General features: G+C 40.2%; 1 protein-coding gene and 1 long non-coding RNA gene across 5 annotated transcripts in view; one reads left to right on the plus strand and one right to left on the minus strand.

The window, feature by feature from the left end:
- LOC132912642 (uncharacterized) overlaps window positions 1-13,276 on the plus strand; it is a 609,022-nt gene that overhangs the window by 161,366 nt on the left and 434,380 nt on the right. Inside the window, exon 1 of one of the 4 annotated variants that reach the window (XM_060970234.1) lies at window positions 7,060-9,218. The exons of the other annotated variants lie outside the window; for them this stretch is intronic. The gene's annotated coding sequence lies outside the window, so the exon portion shown is untranslated. Of the gene's footprint in view, window positions 1-7,059; window positions 9,219-13,276 lie in introns of those variants that run through there. 4 annotated transcript variants of the gene reach the window in all.
- Window positions 1-13,276, minus strand: part of LOC132912674 (uncharacterized) — a 110,503-nt gene that overhangs the window by 38,416 nt on the left and 58,811 nt on the right. The gene's annotated exons all lie outside the window — the stretch shown is intronic.

A 13,276-nucleotide genomic window follows, 5' to 3' on the forward strand; every position in this document is an offset into this window, starting at 1 on the left:
ACTTCATAAACTTCATAAAGAGTGTTGCACATACGTTAATTGCAAGAATCGTAACTGTCGACGATATCGATTGTTTTTTACATCGATGGTATCAAAGCATAGAAATAATATAGATAGCGAGCTGAATTCTGGAATTAACAGATTTCCAGGTTTTATGATAAATTTGCATGCATCGTTCTACTGCGGCAAGGTAACGTTAAATAATTACCGACGTATCGATGCACAGAGTTAATTGTATCGAAGCTTACAATTGCGTGGATCAGTAATGAACGTTATCAAATATGTCAAATTACCGTCTCTGAAAATTTGATTAGTAAATCGTCGGACGTTTGGTATTAAATGCGCCGTTTCATAATTTGTAACGTAGCTTTATGCTAACGTGGTTTTTGTAAGCGTTGGCCAACCAAATTCTCTTACATATAATATTATTATTTGCGAATAAAATTTCTATCGTTTTATTGTCTGGCCGATTGCAATCAAAAATATCCTTCCCTACACGAAAACATATTTTCATACACTATATTATCATTTGCTTGTATAATGCTAAATGAAATTTTCCTCTAAATTTCTGCTAAATTTATCGCTTCTTTTTCTCATAAAATCAGAAGCATATGTAAAACTTGATAAAAAAAATATCCAGATTTCAAATACATTCTCAGTCCGAAATTATTTGATGGCTATAAACGTTTGTTTGCGACTCTTTTGTCTGCGTGTATGGTAGACGAACGAGTCAGACGAATATCTTGACATTTAAACCGAGTAAGAACCGGAATAAAGCTAGAGTAGGCTGTGACTCTATGATTAGTTTGTGATGAAACAAACATTCCACTTCATAATCGTAAATGTATATTTATACGACTATCATGAATGTCACTATCAATAAATAGTAAATGGAGAAGAGAAACAAGTAACACAACATAGTCGCTCAAGCTTCTAACACATCGTATGTTGACTATGTAAAAATACATATCTCTCGTGATATTGATTAACAATCAACAATCGGTCAGGTAAAAAAGTGTGCGTTTTTTCTATTAACAACAAGTAGGTATTTTCTCAATTACAGAAACTTTCTTCAAAAATAGTTTCATATGTGAATACAAAAATTTCATACACAATGGGTATACTTTTGATAAGGTATCAAGTAGTAATATGGTAAAAACATTATTTTATCTTTTCACATAATCGCCGCGAAAGGTATTAAAAGTTAAATATCGGTGAACGCGCATGGAAAATTAATTTCTCCTAACAATATTCTTCATTCTCTCACTTTCTCTTTAAATCGTCAAATTTTTCACGATAATACATTATCTGACGCGTTTCCCTGATACGACAGATCCTGACAAAAATGAACTACGACCTGCTATTTTTCTCTCGATCTTCAGACGTAAATATACGCGCGCACATATAAAACAAGACCACAGCAGACAAGCTCGTCGCGTCAATTCACCGATTATGGCTGGCGAACCGGCCCCGCGGCGCATTAATTAATAACCCGCGATACAGAGGGGTGATCGTTATCAGTATGTACCGACACTTTTTCAGAGACACGGTTGTTACAGCGGCACGCCGTGTTTCGAGATATCGTAACGCTTGCTGATAAATAAATTTCGCCGTGGCCGCGAGCGTGTTTCGTTGAGGTACGAGCGTATTTCCCTCGTTACCGATTTTTCCTCTAACGAAAGTTCGGTCGGCCAACATTCGCCGGGATACACGAGGAATATTTTTCGCGTCGTGTAAACTCGCTCCATGAACATTTGCTCTGTACATTTCCACCGCCATGAGTGATATGCCGTATTTAATACGAATATATTGCTAACAATGATTTTATTTTCTACTTAACGAAAAGGGAATATAATTTGAGTAGATAATTGAGAATACCATTGAAAGCTGAGAAGTAGAGGAAAGAGTAACGTTCTTGGATGTTCTAGAGTAAAGATCGAAGTGAAGGTGGACACGTGAAAGAGCGATCGTAGATCGTTAACTATAGATTGAGATATTCTTTGATGAATTGGAAGTAAATTCTAGGAAAATTCGATAGAATACGCGAAAAATTTCGTTCTTTGAAGAGAGAAAATATCGTCTTTTTTGTAACCACAAAATAATTTTTGTGTTGTGTATTATTTATTTCATTCGAACATCTACCTTATTCTATAATCTATATAAAAATATATATTTTTGTTATGAACGTTTTCTTTCAATTTTTATCAACTATTTACTACAACTACACAACAAGACATTTTAACAAAAATTAAGATGTTAAAAAGAGAGTCGTTTTTTTAACCTTCTTCTTTCAAATTTCACAACATTTATATAAATGTATATTCGATAATTTTTCGACTAAAATGACATTCTTCCTGTAAGGTAGAGGATCAATTTTTCACCGCAGAATCAGCAATATAACGAGACAAAGATTTCATCAACGAATCTCGATCCATCATGACCGATCAAAAATTCATCGATTTTAAATGCACCGCGGACAAAACTCGCTTCTGAAATTACACTGGTGAATTTTTTTCCCTTTACGATGGAAACTTCTCGTTGGTCCGGATGAGCAAAACGCGAAACGTCCCCATTCGGTTCGCAAACCGACGCGATCGTAATGGCTGGCGAAGTAACGAGCAAATTTGTCGCGCGACAGGCTGACTACGTTTCGTTCCTGGTCAAGTTCGATTCTTTCGACGTCCGTGTCGATCGAACAAGACACGAGTGGGGTGCACGTAACTCCGCGTGGTTGGGAAACCAATGTTTACCGGACGGAGAAATTAAACTGAAGCTTGTGTCAATATCGTTGTCGGCTTTCGTCGCTGTTTCCGACCCGTTCACACCTGTGTCACCTTTTTCCATGCTGGCGCGTAATCGTTTTGGCCAATTTTCGCGAAAAAATTATTCCCTCGTTCGTTGAAATTTGTTCAATTCACCATTTTAAAAAGTATTTTTAATTTCAACTTTAACGATACTTCGATTTCCATGTGTTCTCTTTTCTCTTTCTTTTCTGTTTATAATTTGATTCTTCGTTGTACGTACTAAGCTGTAATACGTAATAAAATACGTGAAACGTTGAATTTTCTTCTTTTTCTTTCCCAATCAAATTTTTGTGTCTGTAGATCCTTTCGATGTATCCTTTTGAAATTCGGGATTCTCTCTTGCACATAGGAGTTTGATTTTTCAACGTTCACATATATATTATATATATAAATGTATCTTTTATAGAACTTGTACAAAAAGTGCTAGAGCAAAGTAATCAGAAAATATCTTCTCGAAGATGTATTTGTACCGAAGAAAGAACTGTGACTTGAAACAATTTTGTGGGTCACCCTGCATATTACAAGTAGGTAGACCTAATGTTCAATCACATTTAACTTTGCTATTTGCAATTTTACGAACTAAATGATAAATTTAACTGTTTCAGGACTGACTGTTTTTATCCTATAAGAAAAATAATATTTTATTGATCACGAATAATAGTAATTCATTTTCGCTAAAATCTGCAATTAGTTTCATCGGAAACAAATATATTTATCTCTCAATCAAACATCGTAGTAATTTATTTATAGATTTGCGCATCCACATGTAACGTACATACGTGTATATCGTACGTGAAATGGTAAACTATCTCCAATTATTTACTATTTTATCATGCACTTTACTGATCTTTAACATTTCACTGAAAAGAGGTAACATCAACAGAAATAGAACGTAGATATACGCTTACTGAAACCACAAAATGCAAGAGAGAGAGAGAGAGAGAGAGAGAGAGAGAGAGAGAGATCAAACTCGACTGCGTCCATTTCGCGACGGTTAAAGAAGTTCATTGAAGAGGACATTTCTATGCGCGTGCATTCACGTTCCGATTGACGATTTCATTTTGATCCTCAAAAGCAGAAGACCTTCTGCCGGACCTTTTGGGCCTCGCTTTTCGTTTCTTCCCTTCCATTTCCATCGGGAGCTTTCCCGATTATCGGTGACCCACCACCTTTGTGCGCATCGAACGATCGCAGCACAATGGTCGTCACAATACCACTGCATCGAGCCGTAAAACCATAGACTTTTGGAAATTGTGAAACGATCCGAAACGCGTCTTACGTAAGTATATTGCGATAAAATCGTACGTATCCTGTGTACGTAGTAGGAATCAGCTTCTCGATTCTCTGATCTGGAGATTTTCGATTAGGCGAATATATTCCAAAGCGTTGTATTTCAGAAAGGCGCAAAGAAAGTGGAAACGTGTAGAGAAATTATTATAAGCTTTAAACGTTTGAGAAAGGTATTTTCCTAGTTATAAGTATACTTTCGAATATATGATTCTGTAAAAAAAAGTTCTCTTACTATGATATTTTTTATATTGTGAAATATTACTGTAACTTGTAGTCAGTTGTATTTACTTTTACATTCCTTCGGTGGCCTTTGTGTTACGATTGCTCAGACAAAATCCATTTTTTAAAACTTTTATGCTAGCGATGCAAATCGTGGATAAAACGAATATCACCTGTACTTATCAGGATAACGCCACTAAATAATGTAATAACTAAATGATACCAATAGCAAGTTTGATAGTGCAACGTGGCGCTAAAAGATATTCGAAGAATAATTAATTTCTTGATTAAAATCGTCGATATAGTACGTTATGTATATAAATAAATATTACGTGTTCTTACTTGCATATAAAACACACTGTTAACAAAACCCAGAAAATCCAGCAATCTACAATTTCATCAATTTCCCAAGACTTTATCCGAAAATAAATTTTTGCTCGAAAGCATTGATTTTAACCAACCAACTCGCCAACGGTACAAAATTCTCTTTAAAAACACCGTTCCGTCCACGTTCGTAGGAAAATCGTAGTCGGACAAAAAGTCAAAGTTCGTCTCCTTCGGTGACGTTTTCCTCCGTTACGCGGCAAGAGAAACGTTAACGGCCGTGTAAAAAAGAAGTCGATTAACGGGAAGGATAAATTCGTCCGCTTAAAAAATCAATCGAAGAAGAAACGGTTCGCCCCTTTTCAATTCCCCTCGCGGCTTCGTCCGTACAAAGCCGCGAAATTGCTGACGAATTACCCATTTTTCCCGCCTCTCGACGCTGCTCTCTCTGCTCGATCATACCCACACACATAGATGCGACACGCGTGCACGTGCGTAAATCGATGCGAACAGGATAGAACGCGAAAAGGAGAAATTCCGAACGACAAAAGTGCGTTGGCGCGTGTATCGAGCGGTTCTCGAGAAGTCGAAAGATCGGACAAAGGGATTGGCGAGACGCGTACGAGATAAGAGGGCAAAGAAGAAGACGCGAATCGCGGCGAATAATTTCAAGTAATTAAAAGTAGGCCGATTGGTCGATCCAGCTTGACGAATTTCATTTCAACGCGAGCGTTGTCCGCGCGCCGCGAGCGAGCGGTTCGCTTCGTAGATTCGTCGTCCTCGTGTGTGAAATTGCTAGTGGAATCAGTGCGATGATCGTCGACGTAATTTCAGACGTGAGATTTTTACGAAGGCAGATCTTACAATTTAACGCTTAACTTAACACGTTGTAAATTTTAAAAGGAAAGTATAAAGCAAGGTGATCATCCTGATATGAAGTGAAATTTTAAGATCATTGAATAGAGTGGTTGGTAAAATAGATGTTCATACAAATTTATATTTTTAGCGATACTAAGCAAAGAGATAGAAATTGATTAGAGGTATAATTTATTGTTCAAATGTTGTACCATTTATTTTATCTTTTATATTTTATACATTTTCCCAATTATGTTACCAATTCTGTTAGCATCGTCGTCTATTATTTTATATCCATATCCATAGTCTAACGTCTCGTTCCATTTGGTACGAATGCATATTTATATGAGCTGATGCGAAGTATAATTGTAAGGGGTGAGATTGGAGCGACGAAAGAAGTTTTGTAAATATAAATTTTAGATCGAATGTAATGTCGTAGGCTGTGTCTGAACATATCGCAGAACATTTTTACGTATGTTTTATTGACAAGTAGTAGATGAAATGTCTGGTTTTTTCAACATTTCTGTATCATAACATATTCAATTGCTTTAATGGATTATGTTTCATTCATGCTGCTTTTTAAATATCTGGTTTATAGATCGTGCTCTGTTCAGAGAGCCTGCATAAAATCGATAATAACTGTAGCTTAAAAGTTACAGGCCGTGCCATTTAGTTTCCCATATTTCCAACGAAGATTCCACGTATAAATATTTGAATGATACTAAACTATGTCGGACACGTCTGAAAAGGATTTAGAATCTTGTAACTTAAACCTTCACACGAGCGCTTAGCACATACTTGAATCTTAACGCATACAACGAGGATCAAAGTTTTCTTCGTAAGAAGATTATTTTACTGAAATAAAATGCCATGAAATTAAAATAACGTCGTAACATTAATTTTGAAATAAAGTAGTCTTAGATACGCGTATTTAATTACTAAAATACTTAAACAAAGCTCACATTAATAAAGATAATCAAGAATAAAGTCACAATTGCTCATTGTATTTGTAATTGCATCCTGTTAAAAATAAATAAGCGATTAGATACTTTTAGCAATATTATACCTTCAAATAATACTTCCTGTACTTACAACTATACCAAATACATTCTATACGTCACATTAATATAATTCTTTGAAAAACCATTATCATTTTAAATTATACCGTCTTTCGCGAACGACGATTTCGAGAAAGGAACAGGATTCGAAATGGAACAGGATTTTTTCGAAAAACGAGGTAAGTACAAAAAAGCGTATATAATATATCCGTACTGGTTTAAAGAATTTTATAAATTTCTCAACTTTACCGATTACACGTAACAACTTATTTTGACACTTAAAAATATCCATATTTCCCTAGGCTTTATTTTAACCCTCGCTGTCTGCAAAGTAAAAAATTTCTCCCTTGTTCCATCTTCCTCGTTCATTCACCACCAACATCGATATCCATCACATCGCATCTTCCAAGCAATTTAAAAATCCACCACTACGTTGAAACTGTCGCCTGAAACCACCCCAAACAAACCGACTCACCCTCTCATCTCTCCATTCATCCAAAAGCGTTCCGCTTGGTGGTCGCGTGATGCACGTTGGCGGAAAAATTTCGATCGTGAACGAGGAGGATCCGGCGGTTCCAGCGGCGCGCAGCCGGTGTCAGCGCGTACGCGCCGTTCTCCTCGGTAGTACGCGTCGCCGCGCGCGTAGTACGGTCCGGAGCGGAGAGCAGCAGCGTGTGCTGGCGGTTGAATATAGCGTCGTGGATGGGTCGATAACGCGCAACTCTCTCGCTCATCGCGGAGTCGCCGATGCCACGCTGTAGCGCTCCTAAGCCGAGCTTTCCTCTCATTCCGTCGTAAGCCCGCACTCTGGCACATCCATCCACCGCCGCCACCTGCACCAACCAGACCGACCGACCGACCGGCCGACCTCCGGCTACCATATCGCACCGCCGAACCGCCACCATTACCCCCGCTATTATCGCTACCACCGGCGCGTGATATTCGGCCTGCCAGCGGCACCATCAGCAACACGGCCACCAGCAACCCGCCGGCTGTCATCTCTCGCGACCCGCGTCACTCGCGGCCCGAAACGTCGTCAGCTAGTGGTGCGAAAAGTAGCCGGCGAGGACATCGGTGTTCGTTTTAGTGATCTCGTCAAAAGTGATCTCGTTGATGTGAACATCGGGATAAGATCGATGATTCGTTCGATTAAAGTGTGACTGCGTGTGACGTTACTCTATCTGTTCGAGTTACCGATGAAAGAAAGCTAATGCGTTAGTTTAGGTGTTGGTGAAAGGAGTTTGACGAGGTTTCTGGTAGTCAAGGTCAGTCTGGCGTGGATCATCGCGCTTTTCTTACAGTCGATGCGTGCCTCGTGCACGCGAGACGCCGCCAGGTGATTAACAGGTTGTTGTCGCAGAGCCCCTTTGTTGTCGCGCGTCACAGGCCAAGCATACTTTCGTCTCGTGTCTCCGCGATCGTCCTTCGAATTCCGCGAGCTTCACGAATTTCAGTGTGCACGTGAATAGAGATCCTATTTGTACGTGGTGTTAGTCGGTCAACCGAGGGTAGACATAGAGAGAACGGATCGATGCAAGGTGACGAGTGATCGATCGGTGATGCGTGAATCGAGCAGTGATCTCGTGGGTGTCGACGAATGAATCGGGCAGCCGTGTTCGCGTATATCGAGGCATTACGAGGCGTCGTTGCTGACAGATTGATCGGAGAAGATGAGGAGTCTGCGAGAGCAACGGTGTGCTCGCGGACGAGCGGAACAGCGCACAGTGAAAGTGATTGCTAGTCGATCGACGCGATGTCAGTGATTCCGCGATCGATCCCCAAGCCGATCGATCCCTCTCTGATCCGTCACGTGCGATTCATTCGAGCGAGATAGAGATTCGAGGGTTCGAGACTGAAGCTGGATAGATCGAGTGCTCGCGAGTGCTAGTCCACAGTGCCGTGATGTATCAGTGGTGACCAATCGCAGCATTCACTGTTGTGTCTTTTTACCATGCTATGGTGTTCGATTCGAAGCGAAACGACGGCTGCCGGTCCAAGCGACTGGCTTCGGACATCCGCTCGAAACTGATCTTAACCAAATCTTCGAGTGTTAAGTATGGCACAGGGTGTAATCTGCGATTCGACGCGAGGCTAGACTCCAGAAGAAGAGGTTCGATCGTGTACAGAGTGTGAGAGGGTTCTAAACGTCCATCGTTCATCGTCGTCGAACAGCTTCCGAGTATTACGAAGTGGCATTTTTACGCCACCGATAAAATTCAAAGTCCTAAGTTGGAAATCGAATCTCGATTCCTTCGACCTCGCAAAGATCTCCGCTATAACCGTGTCCCATCGAATGTCTCAGCCAGTGTGCGCGTACGGTCGATGGTCGAGCGTTGGTTTTACGAGTGCTCGGGAACGTTAATGTCCGTGGTCGGACGGCAATTAAAGACGCCGTTGCGTCCGTCAGCTGCGTGTGCCGTTGCTGGTCCAACAGATGTTCCCCCGCCTGGAAGATTTCGGTGCCACGAGCGTGTTGTTACAACGAGCAGATCGTGCGAGCGCCGTGAGCGCACCGCTCATCCGATAAAGATAACGAGTGTCATTTGCAAGCCGGATGATCGTGCGATCATTGTCGTGCCGTAGTTTGTGGCGCAGTTAAATCACCAAGCCGCGAAACATTAGTGGCCCACGAGAAAATGACGAGATCCTGTTCATTCTTCATCTCAAGGTAGGACGTCTTCTTCTTTTCATAGCGTTACTTTTATCCCTCCATTTTTTATCCTCGTCAGCCCTTATCTTTTTTTCTTTTCTGTTCGTTCATCACGATGCAAACGAGAAACTTTCTTTCTTCCTTCCATCCACTCCCTTCCACTGTTAGTTCCGTGAGTTCGTTTTACACCAGCATGGCCCCAAATGATAAATTTCTCCCTTTGGGCGCCAACCTATTTGCCACGTACGTGGTCCCTCGCGTGAATTTTAATGGCACCCCCTCGCATTACGAGGATAATCTAACGCGTCGGTGCTGGACCTACGCGAGAAAGAATCCCACTGGATGTCTCTTGAAAAGCTTAAAAGATACGTGATCGTTCAGGAATTCACGCTGACGGTGGGTACATTTTTATTGGGCTTTAAGCGGCTGTTTATTGTCAGCTCGGAGATCGTCGCGCCGGTAACTACGAGTTTATCGCTTTTGTCAATTTTTCAGGGCGCGATCTCTGCGCTCGCCTCTCGTCACGATGGTTATGTAACGCGTTCTCTGTATTTTCTCTCTCTCGTGTTTTTTTAAAGAGTGTAGTTTTTTTGGAGACAGTATTTGTTTTTTTAGATCCAGTAAATGGGATTGTATGTTCCAAGAGAAACAGAGAATGAATTATAAACGACAACAACAAGGTTACCAATAGATACGTTAAAAAACGGCCATGGAAGGATATTAATTCCGATGGATATAATATTCTTTTTATGGCGTAGACCGGCAATTTATCATGTTATTATGATAATTTGCTTGCGACGAAGCAAACGTTGATCGTGAGATGTTTAATACGTACTTCTTCCTGCCGAACAACTTATCAAGTGATCGTTATTCAGCGAAAATGTTTTCATTTTCGAAGGATTTCGCAGAAAAATCGGCAAGTACAGTTTCTCAGAGTTTAATAGCTTGCAGTTCACCGAAGATTATCGAAGGTCGTATGCAAACGAAATCGCCGAGATGGTGGTATCCAAATTCCTAGAGCGACAGAGTTTCAATTTTTGTGTAAAAAATGAAAATTCTTTACGGACACGAATAGACTCTCGTAATTTTGTTATTAAGACTAACCAGAGTAGAAAGCGATAGATCGTGAACATAAAGTAAGTTTAATGGAAGATTGTAAGCAGAAGTTTTATATATCATTCTCTATGACTTATGGATAGTAGTGCACATGTTGTCCTACATTACTAAAAAAACCATCATCTACCAGCGGTTCCAAATTTAACGAGCGAATAATAAAAATAAAACGTTCTTTCAACACGCTTTCACAAAGAGGAATGCTAAAATACCTGTCACGGAAAATCAATTTACGAGGGCGAACGCGTCCAGACAACAGTCCAATTCATCTTGACACCCACGTATCGCGAGGAACGCGTATTTTTTTCCAAGGCACGAATCCTGTCCGTCAAAGAAGCTAAATGTCCACTTCGGTGGCGCGCGATGTGATTAATGCTCGACGTCGTTTCGTTTCGGATGGTTTTCTTACGCAACCCGTGGAATGCGGACACCGCGAAATGTAATGTCCACGAACTACGGACGGAATTTCTTCTCGTCCTGTAATTAGCTGGTACAACGAGCCCACTCGAAACCAAGTTCCGACAGCGCGCCGTGCCGCTTGGAACGCTTTGTCCCCTTAACCGCGAAAAATGCGACCGAATTATTGCGTTTTCACAATTATTTCTCATCTTATTTTTCTTTCAGTTTATTTTCCGTCTCTCTTCCTTCTCGTTTTTCGTCTCATTGTGAACAGCTTGCTTTCTATTTCCAAGAGTTTGAAAGTGAATTATTGTGTTACGGAAGAGAAGGAGACGTAGAAATTTGTGGGTCACCGTGAGAGATATTTGAGAACTGTGACAAGTGTATGGGATAAAAATAACGCCGAGCTTCTGTTTTATTTCGAATCAATTTCATGCATCGTATAAATAACATTTTACCACATTTTTATTTCGAATCCTCTATTTGTTTGTTTCAGCGGATTTATGTTTAATCATGTTATATTGTGATTAATGCAAGATTTCGCGCGGTTGTCTTTTAGTTTAGTTTCGACGTGTCACCGCTGGAATCGGTGGCAACGATGTAGTTTTTTTTTAGAGCGACTTGTCAAACGGAATATACAGAAATTTGCACGGGGGAAAAATAAAAATAAAATTGTTCAAAATTAGACGCGAACGTGAAACGTTACCTGTAGTGGATCTAAAACCGTAGACTTATAACAACGTTTTAATTTTCTTCAGTACCTTGACTAACCTTCGTTTAATTTAATCGCAACTTAATTTATCTCTCGGTGTCAAAAGGTCGATATAATGGAAAGATAAATAGTTAAATGCAAATGCCTTCTTGAAAATAATACGCTTAAGCATAAGCTTCTCCTTTCACTCACAAATAATAAAACGACGTGTAATAAGACTATGCTATCTCCTAACTTCTACGTGTCAAATAGATAGAAATAGCAGACGGATAAGTGGTTGAGCATGAATTTCAAAATGACAAACTGTATCTTTCAGACGACTGTCCTACGCGGTAAAACACCACAACGCTCGAATCCCTGATCCAACTTCCATTTAACAAGAAGCATCCACCCCAATTAAAAAAAAAAAAAAAGGAATAAAAAATCACACAACTACAGGTATCCTCCATTCACATAACGCCACGAAATAAAGAAACCAGGAAACTGGAAACTCGGATCCTCGGTAAACGATCCAACTTTTATCGCCGCCGCTTTTTTTTTTTTTTTTTTTTTAACCGAAGCGAAGAAGATGCTGTAAATCGTTGCGTTTACTCGACTCGGCTTTTACGACCTACATTTTCGATGGAAGAGCGCGCAGGGTGCGCACGGGGGTGCGTCAAGGAAAACGAGGCAAAATCTGTAACGTTCCGGCCGTGGGTAGAAATTTCACGAAGGCCGCCGGTAATTTCATCGGCGAATGACGAGAACGTTGCACGGTTCGACTCAGCCCGGTGATATTTCGCTTGGAAACGATCGTTCGGATACGGATGGACACTGAGAAAACAACGGAACTACGGCGAGGGCCAGCGGCCACTTTGAAAGCGGATGCAGGCACACGCAACGCGCAGTGACAACCGATGCTTTGGTTACTTTAAACAAACGCGATCAAAGAAACAGGTGCCACGTCTAGAACGTGTCGACGACGATGTTTCTTCGTCACGAGCGTTTCGTTTCCTACTGGCCTGAAAAGCTTCTTCGCGGAACTGGCCGAACAAGCAAAACGGCCATTCTCCCTTGTGATATTTTCGAATGATTCGCAGTATAGTGAGAGACTTCGCAGGCGTTTATTTAAAGTGTAGACACGGCCTTTAGGTTTCCTTTCTTTATTAATCGAAGGATATTTGTTTCTCCAGCGTTTAGATTTTGCATTTTTTAACCGAGTGTTCCATTTTTTTATTAAGAAATTTTTACTAACGTTGCCGTTGCCATTAGTGTACAGGTTGCTTCAGTTATTTGAATAACGTTTGCTATCGGCTACTGTAAAAAATATATCGCAGCGTTAGGAAAGCTTCTTTAAGATGCGTATCACGTTTTTCCATTAAACGATATTATTTGATTTTAGACCTGTCAATGGTACGCGTTTTCGTTACGTGAAAAGTATGATATATTACGCGAAGCAAAATTTTCTGAAATAAAAATACGTGATATTAAGAGAAATATATAAAATGTTTCGGTAAGTCCATCTCACGTTATTTCCTAAAATGACGATAGTAAACATCGATGATATCGTAGGATACTGTACCAATAGTAACTGTACACTAGTCCATGTTCAAAATCAATTGACCGCTCAAGGCCACTACTCCCACTACAAATGACGTCACAAGTGACCCTTTCCCGAATACACTGAATATTCTGGATATACTAACTGAACTTCAATATGATAGAACTCATCCAAAAACGTCTACCTCCAAATTTACATACATTTTCTGTTTGAAGCGGAGGTCCAACGATATTAGCCTAACATTGTTAGGTCATGTCACAAGTGACGTGAATATTTTTCTACTTTTAAAAAACCTCCATTATTATTTTCAAC

The sequence above is a fragment of the Bombus pascuorum genome, chromosome 12, assembly GCF_905332965.1.
Source record: "Bombus pascuorum chromosome 12, iyBomPasc1.1, whole genome shotgun sequence".
NCBI classification, from domain to species: Eukaryota; Metazoa; Arthropoda; class Insecta; order Hymenoptera; family Apidae; genus Bombus; species Bombus pascuorum.